The sequence below is a fragment of the Sciurus carolinensis genome, chromosome 6 (assembly GCF_902686445.1).
Source record: "Sciurus carolinensis chromosome 6, mSciCar1.2, whole genome shotgun sequence".
In the NCBI taxonomy this organism is placed as follows: domain Eukaryota; kingdom Metazoa; phylum Chordata; class Mammalia; order Rodentia; family Sciuridae; genus Sciurus; species Sciurus carolinensis.
In genome coordinates, this window is record NC_062218.1 from 91,935,833 (window position 1) to 91,957,095 (window position 21,263).

The 21,263-nt window shown below is 34.0% G+C and overlaps 1 protein-coding gene and 1 non-coding gene across 2 annotated transcripts in view; both read right to left on the bottom strand.

Moving 5' to 3' along the window:
* Window positions 1-21,263, bottom strand: part of Fbxl17 (F-box and leucine rich repeat protein 17) — a 515,989-nt gene that overhangs the window by 391,208 nt on the left and 103,518 nt on the right. The gene's annotated exons all lie outside the window — the stretch shown is intronic.
* Trnai-uau (transfer RNA isoleucine (anticodon UAU)) lies at window positions 10,166-10,240 on the bottom strand. Its single transcript has one exon. It is a non-coding gene; the product is annotated as a tRNA-Ile (tRNA).

The window sequence follows — 21,263 nt, forward strand, 5'->3', positions numbered from 1 at the left end:
TGTCAATCTACTCCATTCATTTAATCACTTCCAATTTGATATACAGCAACTTTCTTATCAGTTCTCTTATTGACAAGTTCTTACAAAGAGTCAATGAATATTCTAGCATGTGTCCCTTTGAACATGTATACAAAGCTTCTATAATATACATATATATGTGTGTACCTAGAAGTGGAATTGTCCACTCAGGAAGCTTTTGTAAAAGTATTGGAGAGGATCCAAAGTGAACTCTTCAATTATTGTGAGAGCACAAAAGGTCATAAGCACCTTGGAAAGCAATTTGGCCATATCTTATAAAGTTTCTTCTTCTGCAACTATGAATTAGTTTGTTTTGTTTTTTTTTTTTTTTTGTGGTATTGGGCATTGAACTCACGGCCTTGTGCTCTACCAGTTGAGCTATCTCCCCAGCCCGCACTATGAACTAGTTTATCTCTAAGATTCCTAACATTCTTGTAATTTATAACTAAGGCATTTTTGTGTTATCAGGTATAAAACTGACTTAGGTGTGGAATATTCAGAGAAAGCAAGCAACATGAGAAACATACCAATATATGATTGAAGAATAATGCTTGACAGAGTTAAAAAACATCGTAAGTACAAAATCAAATCAAAATATGTTCAAGACATAATACTATGTTGATAAAAATAAATTCCAAACAACCAGAAATCTGAAAGACCATTATTTTCAAATTGGTTCTAAAATATCTATAACAAATGAATAAGAAAGAAATAAGACCATAGTAATGTACCTAGGAACTTAATAATCCTTTAGTATATTCTACTACATATAGAAAAATACATGAAGCATATATAAGACTGCTTAGCTTTGACAGGAGGACAGAATTTTACCCTAGAAATAACCCTAGATCCAAGAGAGTTTTAGCAATATAAAGTTTCACTAACAGCAGAGAGGCAAATACTATTTCATCAACAAAGCTGGGTAACAGGTACTATTAATAGAGAATATCATGTTAACAGTCCTACTACTGTTTCTTATGCCCTAATTGTAAAATCCTCAAATTCTCATTACGTATAGTACATCTGGATCACTATCCAGATGAATCCATTATGTACCTTTACTCTTTGAGAAGGCATAGGCTGATATGAAGATCTTTTGAGGCCCTGAGTGAAGTTTCTGGATTTACCCTGATTCTACATCAATGATCTAAAAGGTTCCAATGAATTATATTCGCAAATGTGCTAAGTAAGTAAAACTGGATCACAAAATAAAGCTTTCTCAGAAAAACGCATTCAAATTTTTTACTGTGTGACAAAGCAAAGAGCTAACTAGAAAACCATTCCCAAGCTGCTATATGAAATTTTCATTTAAAGATAGGTCATATAAATTAAAGAAAGGGCATTTTATTCTAGGAATGAAGGTGAGGTTGTTTTGTTTTAAATCTCATTTCTATGTCTCTATAATAGTTTTTCTGGTATTTATAGATGTGGGATGGCTCTTTGAAGATTGTCTCCAAATGATTCATAACTACTATACTACATGTATTACTTTAAATCTTTACTTATTTTTATATTTTTTATTAAAGTTTTTATTTTTTAATTTGTTCTAATTAGTTATACATGACAGTAGAATGCATTTTGACACTGTACACAAATGGAGCACAACTTCTTCCTCTGGCTGAACACAGTGCAGAGTCACTGCAGTAGGGTAATCATACATGTATATAAGGTAATATATACATTTCATTTCATTCCATTTCATCCCACCATCCTTCCCATCCCCTCAACTCACAACTCTCCACACAATCAAAACCACCTTCATTCTCCCTCCACCCCATAATGGATCAGCATCTGCTCATCAGAGAAAACATCTGGTCTTTGGTTTTTTGGGGATTGGCTTATTTCACTTAGCATGATATTCTTTAGTTCCATCCATTTTACTTGTAAATGCCATAATATCACTCTTCTTTAAGACTGAGTAATACTCCATTGTGTATATGTACGACATTTTCTATATATATTCATCTATTGAAGGGCATCTAGGTTGGTTTCATAGTTTACTTAAACTATTGTGAATTGAGCTGCTTTTAAACATTGATGTGGCTGCATCACTGTAATATGCTGATTTAAAGTCCTTTGGGTATAAACCTAGGAGTGGGATAGCTGAGTCAAATGGTGGTTCCATTCCAAGTTTACTGAGCAATCTCCATATTGCTTCCCAAAGTGGTTGCACCAATTTGCAGTCCCACCAGCAATGTATGAGTACACCTTTTTTCCCACATCCTTGCCAACACTTATTGTTTCTTTTATTCTTGAAAACTGCCATTCTGGTTGGAATCAGATGATATCTTGGAGTAGTTTTCATTTGCATTTCTCTAATCACTAGAGATGATAAAGATTTTTTCATATATTTATTGATCAACTGTATTTCTTCTGTGAACTGTCTGTTCAGTTCCTTAACCCATTTATTGATTGGGTTGTTATTATTTTTTTGGTGTTAAGTTTTTTCAGTTCTTTATATATCCCAGAGATTAGTGCTCTATCTGAAGTGCATGTGGTAAAGATTTTCTCCCATTCTGTAGGCTCTCTCTTCACATTGTTTCCTTTGCTGAGAAGCTTTTTTAGTTTGAGTCCATTCCATTTACTGATTATTGATTTTACTTCTTGAGCTTTAGGAGTTTGGTTATAGAAGACAGTTCCTAAGTCAACATGGTGGAGATATGGTCCCCCTTTTTGTCCTATTAAGCCAGGGTCTCTGTTCTAGTGCCTAAGTCTTTAACTCACTTTGAGTTGATTTTTCTGCAAGATGAGAGATAGAGGTTTAATTTCATTTTGCTACATATGGATTTCCAGTTTTCCCAGCACCATCCGTTGAATAGGTTTTCTTTTCTCCAATGTATGTTTTTGGAGTCTTTGTCTAGTATGAGATAACCATATTTATGTGGGTTTGTCTCTGTGTCTTCTATTCTGTACCATTGGTCAACATGTCTATTTTGCTACCAATACCATGCCATTTTTGTTATTACTGCCCTGTAGTATAGTTTATGGTCTGGTATTGTGATGTCTCCTGCTTTACTTTTCTTGCTAAGGATTGCTTTGGTTGTTCTGGGTCTCTTGTTTTTCAAAATGAATTTCATGACGGCTTTTTTTAGTCCTTTGAAGAATGTTATTGGGATTTTAATAGGAATTAAAATTAAATCTGTATAACAGTTTTGGTAAGCCTTGGGCTTAGCACAGATAGCTTTTACAATGTTGATGTATGTTCCTACTATCCCTAGTTTTTCTAGTGTTTTGAACATGAAGAGGTGCTGTATTTTGTGAAATTCTTTTTCTGCATCTATTGAGATGATCATATGATTCTTGTCTTTAAGCCTACTGATGTGTTGGATTATGTTTACTGATTTCCATATGTTGAACCAAACATGCATCCCTGGGATGAACCCCACTGGATCATGGTACACTATCTTCTTAATATGTTTTTGTATGTGATTTGCCAGAATTTTTTTTTGAGAATTTTTGCCTCTATGTTCATCAGGGATATTGGTCTGAAGTTTTCTTTCCTTGATTTATCTTTCTCTGGTTTTTGTATAAGGATGATACTAGATTCTTAGAATGAGTTTGGCAAGTTTCTCTCCTTTTCTATTTCATGGAATAATTTGAGGAGTATTGGTGTAATTCTTCTTTGAAGGTCTTGTAGAACTTGGTTGAGAATCTGTCTAGTCTTCAGTTTTTCTTGGTTAGTAGGCTTTTGATAGCGTCTTTAATTTCATTGCTTAAAATTGGTCTGTTTAAAATGTGTATGTCAAACAGTTCTCTGAGCAGTACACGTTGTATTTGTGCTTGTTCAGGGAGGAAGAAGGAAAAGAAAATGCAAAGGGCTTTATACCAACATTTTCTGTGAAGCAAGACTGACCATTGTCTCTTATATCTGAGTTTTGTTTTACTATGTAAATAGTGTATATAAAGGACACAGGTCCTAATTTGCATCTAGTCTATCTAGATGTTAAAGAGGTTGCCAGTGTATGATAAGTAGAGTTAGTAAACTAACACACTGAGTAAGCTTCGAGTTAAATTCACAGGAAAGACTGTTCTTAAAACCACTTAGGAAATGAAATCGTTAGTCATCTCTCCGCATTACAGATGCATATATCTGACCCCTGGGTTGATAAGAGACTAGAAGGGGAAAGGTTCTAGGCCAGAATGTTCTTGTTTGGAAGACACTTTCAAATTCTAGCCTTTAAAAAAAGGGGGTTTTGCTTCAGAGTGTAGCCTTTGTTCAGTAAGTGTTGCAGTTTATTCAATGCTACTGTATGTATAGTTTAAAACTTAAGTCCTTGTTGTAAACATCTAGTGTTTCTAGATGTTTAAAGGTGCACAATACATGGTAAAAGTAGAGGACTAAAGTAATGGCTTTTAAGTATTTTTTTGTTACTATATAGGAATGGTTGCCATTTAGGAGAATGGAATTTTTGAACTTGATGTCTTGGAGAATACTTGGAAGATTCACTGGGTGGTGGGTGGGAGAATGAGAAAGTATGCACAGAGAAGCACACTGTGCTCTTAGATTAGTTCTGATTGTCTAGCCATTGTTCTATGTGCATTTTAGTTAATACTGCTGGGTATTAAAGGATAAGTCCTTGTTACAAGTAGCAAAATAATCCCTATATAAATATCTTTTTGTTTGTTTTTAGGAAGAACTGTCTTCTGGGAATGACCCTTGTTAATCCACCTCTTGGAGCTAGGGGTATTCCTGAATTTAGTCACTGGAATGGTGCTGAGGGAGAAGAGGATGGATGAGGGTATGTGCTCTTTGCTAGTAGCTGGAAGGCAGGTTTAGATTATAATCATAGATCTATATGCATTTATGGTAAAGTACTTGTGTTTATTGTGCAGAAGGTTCATACTTTATTTCACAACATCTAAGCTTTCTAGATGTCCTGAGGTGACAGTGAATCATAAAAAGTAGAGTTAGTGAATTAGCCAATTTGTAAATAACTTTTTGCCATAATTGATAGAAAAGATGCATCTGGGACATGGAATTGCTTTGTCTCTGGGCAGTGTGTATCAGGACTTGCTCATTAGGCTGGCAGCAGAGGGGCACAGGGGCACACACAGGGAAAGATGGGAGCAAGTGCTCAAGGATTGACATTTCCATGTGAGCCACCGGTGTGTGCATCTTCTGGCTGTACCATAGGAATACTTTAATTCACTGGGAACATGCATTCTTGCTAATACTTTAGTAGTAGAAAGCTGGTAATGAAACAAGCTTGGTGTATCCTGTTGCTTTGTCTCATTTTAAATTGAGCATAAAGGAAATGCATTATTTTAGTTTTAACTCTGCCAATATGTCTATCTAGAGGACTGTTGCCATTTGTCTTCAGTGAAATTTTTGTCCCCAAGAAAGGACAACAGATTGAGTAGGTATAGTGTATTCTTGGTTATCAAAAATACTCATGTAGCTTTGGGATTTTGAATTGGTGAATATTCATGATGTGTGGAAAAGCGTGATACACACTACAATCTCAATCACACAAAATGGGATATTGTGTATGTTTATGCATGACCTGGAGGGAAGCGTCCAACTAAGCTGCTTGTGACGGGATGGCTTTGTTCTTTGCTTGTGTTTTTATTTTTCCTGTAATGCACACATTAACATTTAAAAAATAAATGCTATTTTAAAAACACACCAAAAAATGTGTATGTCCTCTTGATTCAGTTTGGATAGTTCACATGTCTCTAGAAATTTGTTGATGTCTTTGAGATTTTCTATTTTATTGAAGTATAAATTTTCAAGAGTTGATTATCTTCTGTATTTCAGTAGTGTCCATCATGATTTTTCCTTTTTCATCATGAATCTTAGTAATTTGGGTTTTCTCTTTCTCTTCATTAGTGTAGCTAAAGGTTTATCAATTTTATTTTTTTCAAAGAATCAATGTTTCATCTATTTTTTCAATTGTTCTTTTGTTTCGATTTCATTTATTTCAGCTCTAATTTTAGTTATTTCCTGTCTTCTACTGCTCTTGGTATTGATTTGTTCTTTTTCTAGGGCTTTGAGATGTAATGTTAGGTCATTTATTTGTCGACTTTTTTTCTTTTAGTGTACGAACTCAAATCAATGAACTTTCCTCTTAGCACTGCCATCACAGTGTCCCAGATTTTGATATGTGGTATCATTTACCTCTAAGCATTTTTTCATTTCCTCCCTGCTTTCTACTGCTATCTATTCATCATTCAGTAGCATGTTATTTAGTCTTCAGGTGTTGGAGTAATTTCTATTTTTTTTTTATTTTATCATTGATTTCTAGTTCCATTCCATTATACTCTGATAGAATGCAAGGTAATATTTCTACTTTTTTGTATTTGCTAAGAGTTGTTTCGTGGCATAACATATGATCTGTTTTAAAGAAGGATCCAAGTGCTTCTGAGAAAAAAGTGTATTCACTCAATGACGGATGAAATACTCTATATATGTCTAAATTATTGATTGTATTATTTAATTCTATAATTTCTTTGTTTAGTTTTTGTTTGGAAGATCTATCCAGTGGTAAGAGAGGTGTGTTAAGGTCCCCCAGTATTATTGTGTTGTGGTCTATTCGATTCTTGAAATTGAGAAGGGTTTGTTTAATGCATGTGGATGCTCCATTTTTGGAGGCATATATATTTACAATTGTTATGTCTTGTTGATGTATGATTCCCTTAAGCAGTATGAAATGTCCTTTATCCCTTCTAACTTTGGCTTGAAGTCCACTTTATCTGATATGATAGATCCCCCATGTATGTACGAAATTCAATCTTTCACCTTAACTCTGTGGATCTCTTTTCCTAGGAGGTGAGTCTCTTGAAGACAGCATATTGTTGGGTCTTTTTTTTTTTTAAATCCAATCTGCCAGTCTAAGTCTTTTGACTGATGAGCTTAAGTCATTAATATTCAGGGTTATTATTGAGATATGATTTGTATTCCCAGTCATTTTGGTTTATTTTTGGTTTTTAACTTGACTCCCTTGATTAACCTTTTCTCCCTTGATTAACCTTTTCTTTAGTTTAATTCCTCCCTTTGCTGGTTTTGGGTTTTTTGTTTGTTTGTTTTGCTTTGTTTGTTTTCATTTCCTCCTCATGGAATATTTTTCTAACAATGTTCTGCAGAGCAGTTTTCTAGTTGTGAATTCTTTTAACTTTTATCATGGAAGGTTTTATTTCATCTTCAATTCTGAAGCTTAGTTTTCCTGGATATAAAATTATCCATTGGCATTTTTTTTCAGAGCTTCATATATGTCGTTCCAGGATTTCCTGGCAGCTGAGATCTGAATTGGTTTCTTCCTATATGTAATTTGAATTTTTTTCTCTCACAGCCTTTAAAATTCTACCCTTATGCTATATATTAGTCATTCTCATAATAATGTGCGTTGGGGTGGTTCTGTTGTAATTTTGTATATTTGGGGTTCTGTAAGCCTCTTGTACTTGATTTTCCATTTCATTCTTTAGATTTGGGAAATTTTCTGATACTATGTCATTGAAAAGATTGTACATTCCTTTGTATCTCCACGCCTTCACCTATCCCAATAAATCTTAAATTTGGTCTTTTCATGTTATCCCATATTTTCTGGAAGTTTTGTTCATGATTTCTTAACATCTTCTCTGTGCGGTTGGCTTTATTTTCAAGAATATATATTTTGTCTCCATTGTCTGAGGTACTATCTTGCAAGTGGTCTAGTCTGTAGGTGATGTTTTCTATTAAATTTATAATTTGGTTTATTAATTCCTTCATTTCAAGTATTTCTGCTTGTTTTTTTTCACAATTTCTAACTCTTTAATGAAGTGATCTTTCACTTCCTGTATTTTCTCTTTGATTTCACTCCTTATACTATCTTTTACTTTGCAGATCAGTTCAACTATGTACTTTCTAATTTCCTTCTCTGACATTTCTCCTACTGTGTTGTCTATGGATTCTATTGTTGAAACATCTTGGTTTGTTTGAGGCACTTTGCTCCCTCATTTTTAATGTTGTTTGTGTGTCTTCCCATCTAGTGGTATGGATCTGAGGCAGAACAGTTTCTACCTTATAATCTTAATAGTGTCCCTGAAGGCTTCCACTACCTCACCTTTAAGGGGAAGACTACTATTAACAGCGCCCAATGCAAACAATATACAACCTTAAACTTAATAGCTCCTATTAAGGAGTCTACAGTTTTGTTGAAATAAAAAGAAATGATGTGTTCAATTATTGTCTACAAGATAAACAGTAAGTTTGCTAAAAGGGTTTACCATTTCAAATGATGGACAGAAAGGGAACAGAAGTAGTATAAGATGTAATGTTTATAATAGAGAAGAAGAAAAGATAAATATGAAAATTTATAGTAAGAGTGAAGGAGGAATTAATAGAGGTTGGCTATAAGCACGAGAGAAGTGAGAAAGAGAGTCCAGGGAGACAGATAAATGAGAGAAGAAAATATACAGTTTTTTTTTTAAAGGTAAAAATATAAGAATACATAACCAAATTGTAATATACTATTAAGATATCCCACTATTCGATAAATCGATGCATGAAAAATATTTGGATTCAAAGATAGTAGAGATATAAGAAAAGGGGGAAGAAAGAAAAAAAAAAAAAAAGGAAAGTCTCTATGGAAAATTGCCCATTGCTTCTGTTGACTTTCAAAAATTTTTTCCGTATCCCTACTCTGCCAGTAGGTGAAGTTGTCTGAAGCAGCTCCAGTCCCGAGGGTGCCAGACCAGTTGGCAGGACAAGTAGATAGTAAGATGCCCTCACTCCCTCTTCTAGTCTTCCCACTCATTGTAGCTAGCCCCTTCTGTCCCTGCGTTCTTCAGGACTCATTGAGCTGGAGAGAGTCCAGTTTTCTCCAGTTTCTCCAACCTGAACTCTCCTCCCCCCTCCCCAGGAACTGTCCCTAGCCTCCAGCTTTCCACAGGCTTGCCAGACCCAGACTGGCCCACACATACCCAGTTGCAATTGAATGGCTTGGGCTTCAGCTTCCCCAGGCTCTACCTTGCTGCAGTCCCAGGATCTCTATGCAGTTCCAACTTGCAGAGACCACCAGCGATGTACTCACACAAAGAAGCAAGCTATCCTACAAAAAGGTCACCAGATAGCAGCCACTAGCACCCCCAGCAGGAAGACCTTGGGTGCAACCAGACCTGGAGGTACCCTGATAATATATTTCTAGGCCCTAGCCAGTGTCCCCAGACTGAGGCAGCCATGCCCCAAGATGGTCAGAGTAGCTGCAGCAAACCTGCAGGCCCCTTGGCCCTGGACTCCCAGACTCCAGCTGGTGACCCAAAACGGTGGTGGTTACATGCAAACCTGCAGGTACCCTGACAATGAACTTCCAGGCAGCAAGGGGTAGCAGGCACTGTACGGGCAGTCTGTGGGTGGTCTACAGGTAAATGGCAGGCACTCAGTGGGTGATGCTGGGTAGACATTGGGTGGCAAGTAAAGTGTAGACCAAACGTGGGCAATGGGCAGCAAAAGACAGGCAAATGGGTACCCAGTAGGTGCCACAGCAGTCAACAAGAGATCTGCAAGTGAAAGGTAGGCCATATACTGGCAAAGGGCTGATAATTGAGTGGACAAACAGGGGGCAAAGAATAAGGGATCAATGGGCAGTGAGGGCTGTCTCACAGAGAAACACTATTTCCTCTGCTTGAGTCCCAGGTCACAGAGCAACAAGGAATGCAGCCTCCTTCTAGTTTACCACCTTATGTTCTCATTTTTATATTTCTTAAAGCATAAAATACCACCTCTTCACCTTAAGTTCTTAATATTACAGAAGTACTATTTTACCATTTAATGGTTGTTCCAGAGTCCATGTAACTTACCAATGTAACTCAATTCCTTTCTGTACTCTTTACAAGAAAAAATGAATAAGGTAGCTCAGATCATGCTACCAGCTGACCTCCCTACTCATCCCACCCTCCCTAGTTTTAACACACATCATTAACCATTAGAGAAAATTAGAACTAGCAATAATTTAAGAAGTAATTAGGCAAATATGGACACAGTTAATTTGTAAAGAAAAGTTCACATAGAAATAATAATCACCTTTTTACACAGCACAGGTATCCTTACAGGTACTCATGGAAATAATTAAGGCATGAATTTATAGACTCTAGAATTTCAAATTTTTGGAATGTTCAAGTTGTATCACATTAAAGAAACCTACTGGTAAATGAGATAGATATAATACTTTTTTTGCGGTGCTGGGGATTTGAACCCAGGGCCTTGTGCTTATAAGGCAAACACTCTACCAACTGAGCTATATCCCCAGCCCAATATGATACTTTTTAACAAACATAAACTGTGTTTCTATTAAAGGTAGAATAACACAGATATTTTTAAGTTGCAAGATATTCAAAAATGATTGCTTCGGTTGAGCCTGAATTAGTTAGATTATATATTCTCTGGTGTTTTAGAGGAGACAAGACATCAATTACTAATCTCTAGATCTTTCTGCCTATACATTGTTTCTTCCCAAACTCAATACCCACCTGGAGAGTAAACTCTGTCCCCCTTGCTTTTCTTTTTCCCACCTCTGTGAGCATGTTTGCTGATTTGGCAAAAATCTGAAATCACCACTATCGGGAATACAACAGACATCACTGAACTGAACACTGACAGAAAATAGAAATCATAAATGCCTCTAATTTCTCAAACAGTTCTTTTAACTGTGATATTTAAGAGTAACTAAAGAAGTTATAGTATGTTGATATGCAGAATAATAATCTATAATAAGATATAACTTTATAAAAATATTTCCTCCATAAAGATTAGCTAAATAATAATGATAAAGAAAAAATATATAGCCCTACCCTCTGCCTTTTCCAATAGAGCTATCAGAGGCACTGCATTAGGCCATTCAGAAAATCACTAAGTCCCAATGCTTATGCTAATTCTCATGTCCTCCTCCTTGAAGTTGAAATGTATGTGTGGGAGGGCTATTTGGTCACAATTTATTACAATATGACTGTGTAATCTGTATACTAAATGTGTTGCTTCATACACATATCTATGATATTTGAAATAACTTAGTTTGGCTTCAGTAAGTGTAACAAAGGACTCATGTAATTTGATGGAAAAGAATGTTAGGTGTTCTCTCCATCAGAGAGATTATTTAAGTCATCCTGAAAAAACACTGAATATACATATATCTGAATACATATTTATTTATAAGTTACTCTTTGGCATACTGAAATACGTCATTTTGAAATCTTGAAGAGTATTAAGATACAACATAATCGTGGCAGAACACAATTATTCTAAAAATAGATGTGACTGAAGGCTTAGCATGTAGTATATTTTAATATATATACACACATCATAAAATAAATTTTAACTTTTTCATTTGGTTGTTCCTATAATCTATTCTTTGTTATATTTTATAAAACCATAAATATAGAAACTGATATGATTATTCTTGTTCACTGATTCTTACATGTTGGCATATTCAAAGGTACATTTATAAAAGAGAAAGAATAAGTTTGAGGTGTTTTTGTTTGTTTTTAAAGCAGTATAGTAAGTGATTTTTCATTCATTAGCAATAGGTTTTACTAGTTTGTGAGAATTTAACTTATTTCTGAGCTTGTGTCACTGAAATGACTGATCTGCCCATAATAAAATCTAGATCTATCTACCAGAAAACAACAAAGACAGAATATCATTTTTAACATGAGACATATTTATTTCCACACATTAAGTCTATTTCCACAAGTTTTGTGGCTTTAAACTGGTTGAAAATCAGATAACAGGGATCTATAATATAAATTCTTCTGAAGGATACTATCTAGAAAAGTAGTCAACATAAGACTACCCAGGATGTATCCCTAAAAATAGTAACACAAAGAGAATTTTTTTGATACACATAAAATGTATTGTTTTTCCAACAGAATTTAAAAGAAGTCCTAGTGATACAAATTAGATCTCAGCAACCAATTTAAAAAAAAAAAAAACAATAAAAATTTGAAATGTTACAGCCAGCCTCTCAGTCTTATAGTCTCCTCCATATTGTATCAGCTAGAAATGAATACAATTAACATGTGAAGGGGCTCTGTAAAAATGTTGCTTAAAAAAATGTGAAAAACTTCTAAAATTTAAGACATGTTCAACTTCTTGGGGTAGAAAATGTATATGAGACATAAAAACATAAGAAAACAAAAGGCAAAAGGAATTCTCAAATAAAAAGAATCATATAAGTATACAGAGTACCTAAAAGGATATTTTTTAAAGCTAGTATAATAAATATTTAAATACCAGAAGGCAATGTAACAAAATACTATTTTTAAGGTTATTTATTTGTTACTAATAGTTTTTTAACCTCAGTGAAGATGAAACTTGATTCTCAGTTACCTGTCAAGATGATAAATTCTGTCAACTACTGGTTTTCTCCACAAAAATCAATCCCCCCAAAATTGTAGCATTGTGTGGAAAGTAGTTATAGTACACTCAAAAAAAAAAAAAAAAAAAAGAAAAGAAAATGGGCTGTGGGTGTAGCTGTATGGTAGAGCATGTGCTTAGCAAATATATGCAAGACCCTGGGTTCAAGGACCAAAGGCATCACATCCTGGAAAACAGACAGCAGAGTTCGTGTCAGCAACACAGAACTGCTTAAGGGAACTTATAAAGTGAAGGTAAAATCTATAGGTAGAGAAGACAAGAGAACGATCAACAGGGATTCAGTAATGCCAGGAGTTCTCTGCCAGATTAACAATAATCACAGGCTGGATTTTGGCTCTTGCCAATTCACATTACCATACAAAGTAAGTATATGGTAGGAATAAGATTTAGTCTAGAAATCAGTTAGGAAGAACATAAACCTATTTAGGAAATTTTAAACTCTAAACATAGATAGGAGTGAAGATAGGAGACAGGAAGTGGAAGCAGAGAGGGAGACATGGAGTTCTTAAACTCCCAGGTTTCTCACAGACCAGTTATGCCAGTCAGACACACAAAACAAAAGACAACTAAGCAAGAGATTCTTGTAAATGCAGCTGCTATCCTGGATTTCAGGAAACAAAATTGTGCCAATGGACATTTAAGCCAGAAGAGGCAATGGCCACTAGATGGCACCAGATCACAGCAAGGATCAGGACAAATCTGATGCTGAGCCCAGTCCACAGAACTCCTGGCTGTTGAGCTACACAAGTTTGCTCTAGTCCTTTCATCAATCATACAGTGTTCTCCTTTACATCATTGAAAAATAAAACTATATTGTCTTGTGAAGGGTTTTATATATCTTTTTAAGTAGAATTATTGGAATAGATGTACCAATAATTTTAAATAAACATTAAAAAGTTAAGGAAATAAGGAAAGATATCAGCAAAGTATTAATAACAAATCACTAAAAATAATGTCAAATATTGGCAAGATAATTTAACAAATGTGATTTAAAAATATAATAGATGAAATGAATAGCAGGATAGATACAGAGAAAAGATAAATTATTGATTTAGAAACTATGATGTGTTTTGAAATGCAAAGGTAGTTCAATACATCATTAATACAAGAAAAACAAGTGATAAATTTTATTATTTTTTCACGATTGAAAAATAAAGCCTTAAAATATAAATGCACGATAACTTACTTAAAATGGTAAAAGCTATATACAAGAATATTTTTCTACCTGAATTTAGCTGAATATCTGCTAATGGAAATCAGTGACAAAATAAATTCAAAATTTTTTCAGTTTTTAATTTTCCTCACTTTCTTACCTCTCACTACTCACTATGCAAAACTCCTAAACCATATATAACCAATTAAGAATCTTGTTACACCAACTTACTGTCTAATTTGAGGCTCCATAATCTTAGATAGCAAAAAATAGGTGTTAACAAAAACCTACATGAACGTTATTGTTAATAGAGAACCTGCATTCCCTTTTAAGATCAGGAACAAAAAGAAAGGAGACTACTAGGATCAATTCTCTTGAATACAGTTCTAGAGGTCTTGGCCAAAATAAAATGGAAAAGAATACTGATGAAGATTGGAAAAAAGAAGAAAAATTATTATTTTTAGGTGATACAACTATTCACCTAATATAATTTTTTTTTATATTTCAGAAAAAAATTCAGTGAAAGCAAGACAAAGGGTTCTGATTCTATAGTTGTAAACTCTAATGGTTCAATAAATTTGGGTAGGAAAATAGTTTTTAAATTCAATTCCTATTTGAAATACTTCTATTTACTTTCTCCAACCTTCATTATACTTCTACCTTCACTAATCTCTATATAATTTCCTTTAATTATCAATATTTGGCAATAAACCACAGTAGTTCTCACCAATAGAAATCAAAGGTGTTTCCATATCATAGTATAGTTGGTGCAGATATCTTGAAATAGCATTAATGTTCATTGCCATCTCAAACTTATCATAGTTATTAGTCAAAGGTATTATTTAATTTGATAAAAGAGAAGCACACACCTATGAATTTTAACATTATCCTGAGGAAGTTCCCATAGACTTCTCCAGGTTGCCAAGTGTTCAAGAAAATTAACTTTAGAAATCATGATGAGAGGGAAATAATTATCTCTATTCAAAAAAAAAAAAAAAAAGCCCAATGCAACTTGCAGTGTTTAATATGAAGTATTCTAAAGAATCTCGGGCTGGGGATAAAAGCTCAGTTGTTAGAGTACTCACCTCACAAGCACAAGGCCCTGGGTTCAATCCCCAGCACTGCAAAAAGAATCTCTACTCTTCCTATATGCAGCATGAGGTGATCTGTGAAAAATGGTCTGCTATTCTCTTGACCCAGAAACCCCCCCAAAATCATGCAGATCAAGAGGTTCAAATCTTCATGTTCACTTTGCAGGCCATCGAGGGGATGCACATCTGAAAAGCCACCAAGCGCCCGAAAGATATCACTTTAAAGAAGCAATGTGTGCCATTTTGGTGTTACAATGGTGGAGTTGGGAGATGTGCCCACGCCAAACAGTGGGGCTGGACACAGGGAGGTAGCCCAAAAAGAGTGCTGAATTTTTTGCTGCACATTCTTAAAAATACAGAGTAATGCTGAATTTAAGGGGTTAAATAATTCTCTGATCATTGAACATATATATCCAGGTAAACAAAGCACCCAAGATGTGCCACCATAGTTTCAGAATTCACGGTCAGATTAACCCATACAGGGTTCCTTCCTCCTGCCTCATTGAGATAATCTTAATTGAAAAGAAACAAATTTTTCCTAAACCAGAAGAGGCTGCATATAAGAAAAAGATATCCCTGAAGAAACTAAAGAAACAAAAATTTATGGCATGGGAATAAATTCAGCATAAAATAAATGCAAATGCAAATACAAGTAAAAAAAAAAACCTCAACTTTGTGCACCTCATTATCAATTAACTCTTTTAGTTCCAATCAACTCAGAAGAAAGATAAGTACTCTTGTTCCAGTATGACTTCTACAATTTAAAAGCACCAAAAACATTCAAAGGGTCAGGTGCTCTATACCAATAGATCAAAAGATAGAAAAACAACAGGGGACCTAAATTATTTAAACTGGCCAAGAGAACATAGATGAAAAAATAGTCAACTTTATAAATCATTATACAAAGTAGCAAGATGATCCCTGTTTGTATGCTAGCTCTATTTTCCAATGTTTATAAATATATAGGAATAACTGGGCTAACAATGAAAATAAGGGATTTCAATTCTTGATAAGCTGAAATTTTCTTACACACGAGTGAATTAAAGAGGTATTCAGGGTTTTCATCTAGAACACATTTTCATTTGTTAAAAAAGGTTCAAGGATGAGTGCAAAGATTAGCTCTCCAAGTCTTGCCAGCTCCTTTATTGACCCATGGTAATTACTTTAGTAGGACAAATCTTAGTATGAAAATATCAATTATACTCTTGTAATTTCAATTAAAGAATAAACCAATTTCTTTGTACTTTCCTAGTTTACATTTCCTCATCCTATATAAGTAAATACAAAAAACTGAATTATAGCAATATTTGAGAAATATATTTTCAACTTTTACTTACACTGTCATAGTCAAAGTCTTATTTCTTTTATCCATGAGCCATGAGTTTATTCTATACTAAAAGACTATTATATATTAATGGTGTCAAGAGCATAACACTCTACTAAGAAGCAATAAAATAATTTAGGTGTTTTTAATCAATGATTTGCCTCCATTAAAAAGATCTTTCCTGTTTTCATAGTTGGACACCAATTATTCTATTGAACTTTTAGTTACTTTGATATGACTAAGCTAAGATAGCTCTTATTTTATTGTTTGAAATAATAATTTATTAGTCATTCTATTTAATCAGGGTAAGAAAACAAAAATTATTTGCACTTATCATAAGAAAAAGAATTACAATTTGATGTTTAAAAATATCAATCTAAATCTAGATGTTTGACTCAATTATACATATTTTCAAATGACAGAAACCAAAAAAAACCATTATTACCAATACTAGTTACTCTTCTCAACAATTCTTATACCCAGAATATATTAAACCCAATACTTAATAATGATTTAATGAATAAAATCAACCCCTACAAAGAAGATCCTACTTAGGATTTCTCAACATGCCATTCATTAAGAAATAATCAACCATTGTTCTCAGGGCTCACATATACAGTAACATGCTTATTTTCATCAAAACTAATAGCATTTGCACCATTATTAAAAGTCAATCTTTGAAAAACAATAATCACCCTATCATCAGACTTGTTTTCATTTTTGTTTGAGCAACTTATTATAAACTAGAAAATCTCAAAAATTAAGATGAATGCAAATCACACCTTGTTAAGACACAGATCTCAGCAGGTGGGACCTGACTGCCTAAATTTCTACATTTTCTTTTTTTTTTCCTAAAGTTATCTATAGTGTTTTAAAATTTATTTTTAATTGACACATAATAATTATACATAGTTATAATATACAATGTGATATTTCAATACTCATAAACAAGGTATAATGATTAGATTGAATAACTGGCATATCAATCACCCCAAACATTTATCATTTCTGTATTGGGAACTTTCAAAATCCTCTGTACCAGCTATTTTTAAATATTCAATTGTTGTCAACCATAGTTAACCTACAGTGCTACAGAACATTAAAAATTATTTCTCCTATCCAACTGCATCCTTGTACCTGTTACCCATCTTCTCTCCATCCTCTCTGCCTCCCTGCCACCAACTTTACCTTTCCCAGCCTGGAAATCACTCTTCTGTACTCTACTTCTATGAGATCAATTTATTCAACTTTCAAATATAAATGAGAACATACAGTGTTTGTCCTTCTATGCCTGACTTGCTTCACTTAATATAATGTCCTTCAGGCTCATCAACGTTGCCATAAATGATATGATTTCTTTCTTTTTATGATTAATATTCCATTGTGCATAATACTCTTAATTTTCCATTTATCCAACATGGATACCTAGATTTATTCCGTATCTTAGCTATCAAAAAAAAATTGCTGTACAAACATGGAAATACAGATATCTCTTTGACATACTGATTTCATTTTTTGGGGGATAGTCACCCAGTAGGGGGATAGCTAAATCATATGGTAGTTCTATTTCTAGTTTTTGGATGAGCCTCCATACTACTTTCCATAACGGATATACTAATTTAGTAATGGCTGTATACTGCTGGTTCTCAGATCATATTTTCAGTTGCAAGGTTTAAGATTATAATGAAGTTTAACTCTTACAGAGATGTAATATAGTTCTTCATATAAATAAATATAATTATCCCGTTTTCTCCAGTATATATATTCCAATATCCCCACCAGATGCCTTAAGCCATGGACAGACTCAAACCTTACATATACTGCCTTTTTTCCCTATGTAAACATATCTATGATAAAATTTAGTTTATAAATTAGGCAGAGGAAGAGATTACTAACAAATAATAAGACAGTATGCTATAATAAATGTTAGGTGAATGAGGCCTCTTTCAAAATATTTTATTACACTGTGCTCAACTTTCTTTTTGTAATAATGTGAAATTATAAGTGATGAGTCAAAATTAAATGAATAACATAGGCATTGTGATGGAGCATTAAGCTACAACATAGGGGTAACTTGAACACAACCTGTTAACCAAGATGACTTCTACGTGACTAACAAGTGGGTGGTGGAATAGCTAGGGGATAGATATGCTCGGGGAAGGGATGATTCAGGTCCCAGGTAAAAGGGAGTGGGACACTGAAAGATTTTATCATACTCAGAACATCAAGCAATTGAAAACTTATTTATTTCTGGAACTTTCTGTTCAATGCTTGTAGACCACAACAGACTAACTGAAACCATAGAAAGTGCAACCACAGATAAGGGGAGAGTACTTAGTTGTACTTAAGCTTTTCTTACTCAGGTAAACTATTTTCAAATCTTTCTTATTCCTGGACTTTGCAAAGTGACAGGCGAGAATGATAGAGTTGAAGCACACATAAAGAATATTGGGAAGGGAACCCTATATAAAAATATATAGGGAAGATCAGTGTAGTAGAAGTAGGAGAACAAGAGAGAGGGAGGAAGGAAGGGAAGGGGAAAGAAATGTGGAATGAATCTTACAGAAACATGCTAGATACATACATAATTGTACCAAAGAGAATATCTCCATTATTTAATATGTAGAAAGTACCAATCAAATACAAATAAAAGAGTGAAAGGAGAGGGAGGAGGGAGAAAAGATGGAGAGAGGAAGAAAGAAAGTAGGAGGGGGAATAGGGGCTGAAATCAAATTCCTTGCAGGTTTGATTTTGTCAAAAGGAACCCAATATTATGAACAATTATAATTTACCTAATAATATATATAATTTTTAAGATATAAATATAGTCCAAAATTGCTTGAAATCTTATCCTGTAGCTTTAGGTAAGGAATAATTATTAGCAATAACTACATTACTAATTTTAAAGTTTGAATAATGAAAAATAATTTTTAATACTCTAATGATTGGAAAAATTTAGATTCATTCTATAGCAAAAAAGTAGCTTAAAACTAAGTTTTCTACAACAAAAAAGGTATTCAAAGAGCAGTTTTCTAATGATCAAAGGTATTTAACATTAAAAATATATTCACAATTTCCTAGCAACATATTATCAGTAGATACTAGAGTACTATTAAAATCTAGTTGGCAGCCAGGCATGGTGTCACATGCCTGTAATCCCAGCAGCTCGAGAGGCTGAGGCAGGAGAATTACAAATTCAAAGTCAGTCTCAGTAAAAGCAAGGCACTAAGCAACTCAGTAACACCCTGTCTCTAAATAATATACAAAATAGGGCGGGGATGTGGCTCAGTGGTTGAGTGCCCCTGAATTCAATTCCCAGTACCCACCCCAAAATCTCATTGGCAATAAAAAAAAGTTTCCTTGAAGAAAAATAATGAAAAGCTGAATTAAAAATAAGAAAAACTAAAGACTTTTATCAATCATCATATATCTAACATTATAGTATGTAGTTTAAATAGCAAACACCTATAAGTGTTAACATCTAAATTGTCAAAGCATTTCCAAAAATTCCTGCATAATGTACAGTTAGTCTTATTCTTCTGGATTGGTAAGGGCTATCAATTCTTTAAACAGCAAATGCCACCTTGAAAATAACTTTAAGTCTGGGAATGTATTTTCTAAAATGTTCACCTTATTGTAATTCCAAATTTTTTACATTTATACAAGGAAATCTAATTTTTTCCCAAAAGACTCCTAGTATTTATGTACAACAGAAAATCTAACATTTTTGAAACAGATATCCATAGAATTCTCCAAATATAGCAAAGGCAATATCTCAGACATGGTTTGGAACTCCTCTATAAAACAGACCAGATTTTTACTACTGAACTAAAATAAAAACTTTGTGTTGTGTGTGTGTGTATGTGCGTGTAATTATATATAGCCAAAAAATATTCAACTTCTAGTTTATATAAAGATTAACAAATTTATGTGGCTGGAAATTTTTAGTTATGTAAATTGTCAATGTTTTGAGATTTGCAGGGTGTTATTTAATCCTATACTTCCTAGTCATTAGTAATGTAACCTTGGTAAAGTTATCTTTATATTCATTTCCCATTTCTACTACATGGAGTAAATTGTTTCCCTTGCCTTTTATTCAACAAATACTCTGTGTTACGGTTTGGATGTGAGGTGTTCCCCAAAAGCTCATGTGTGAGACAGTGCAAGAATGTTCAGAGGAGAAATGATTGGATTGTAGGAGTCTTAACCTAATCAGTGATGGAATTAACTGAGTGGCAGCTGGAGGCAGGTAGGATGTGGCTGGAGGGAGTGATTCATTGGAGGCGTGGCTATGGGGTATATATTCCATATCTGGAGAGCAGAGTCTCTGTTTCCTGATGAAGTGAGATGCTTCCCTCTGCCATGCTCTTCCGCCAAGATATTCAGTCTCATCTCAAGCCCTGAGGAATGGAGCCGAATTTCTATGGACTAAGACCTCTGAAATGTGAGCCCTTAAACAAACCTTTCCTCCTCTATAATTGTGCAAGTTAGATCAGTTAGTCACAGCAGTGAAATAGCTGACTAAAACACTTTGTGCCTACTCGGAGGCAGGCCCTATGCTGAAGTGAACAAGACCAACTACTCAGCACAGCAAAACCAAAACACTGACAATGTAAAGGTGATGCACATGTGAGTAAATAATTAAAATAAATGCTATGAAGTCAGATATAGTAGGTTATGAGCATAAAAATGGGCCTGCCAAAATAAAAGGGGGCTGCCCAAATGAGTCAGGGGTAGATTATGGAAGGCTTCCCCAAGGAAGTAACATTTGAATTTAAACCTATCTGTACAATGTTATGAAAAACTAATGATTATGCCTATTTTATTCAAATACATTTTCTAAATTTTATTATTTAAAAATTAGCTTTCACTTATCCATGATAATAAATAATTGCATATACAACAACATACCAAACATAATTTCCAACTTCTTTTGGTAACTAACAAAGACCAAGTTTAAATTATTGCATGGGTAGACATGTCACACCCTCAAGTACAGTTGGTGGTAATAAAAAAGAAAAAAAAAAAAAACAAGTTTTTTCTTTATCAATAGGCATCTGATTAGAACAAATTGAAAAGTGGGGAAAAATAAAGAGAAATAGAAGGTCTGGAAAATCCATACACCAGATAATCAACTCATGAATAAATTAAAAGTAAGTGACAATTTCTATTTTCATTTCATTCTCAAGAGGCAACAGTTTTCATGGTTGGTGGGGTGTGTGCATACACATGTGCACAAACACATATACATATGTCATGGCTTTTACACTTAACTTCACCAAGCACTTTTCCTTTCTTACCTTTGAAGCATTTTTATCTCAAAGTATAAGA